Raw genomic sequence first — 322 nt, forward strand, 5'->3', positions numbered from 1 at the left:
CCAGCATATTTACAAATCTCTCCTGGAGGCCGCCAAGACCCCACTCCCTCTCTCCAGGTGACCTCAAGCATTCTGATATACACAGACATCCCTCTCCTCCCCTCCTCCCCTGTCGCCCATCCCTACCTGTCCTGAGATGGTCCCCCAGCGACTCAGGGAAGGTGGCAAAATGGCTGTGCCATCCCAGGGGGCTGCAACAGTCCTGTGGGGAGCATCGGGAGCCTGAGCAGCCTGAGCTGCCTGAGCTCCCAAGGGCTGCTGGTGGCTGTGGTGGGGGGAAGGGGTTCACCTTTCAGGGACAGGCTGGGCTTGGATCTGGTGC

General features: G+C 61.2%; 1 protein-coding gene across 1 annotated transcript in view; it reads right to left on the bottom strand.

Moving 5' to 3' along the window:
* The window catches only part of RNF224 (ring finger protein 224), a gene marked incomplete at its 5' end in the record, with an annotated part of 5,615 nt that overhangs the window by 4,837 nt on the left and 456 nt on the right, over nucleotides 1-322 (bottom strand). The window lies entirely within an intron of this gene.

The sequence above is a fragment of the Buceros rhinoceros genome, unplaced genomic scaffold (assembly GCF_000710305.1).
Source record: "Buceros rhinoceros silvestris isolate BGI_N320 unplaced genomic scaffold, ASM71030v1 scaffold20917, whole genome shotgun sequence".
Lineage (NCBI taxonomy): Eukaryota > Metazoa > Chordata > Aves > Bucerotiformes > Bucerotidae > Buceros > Buceros rhinoceros.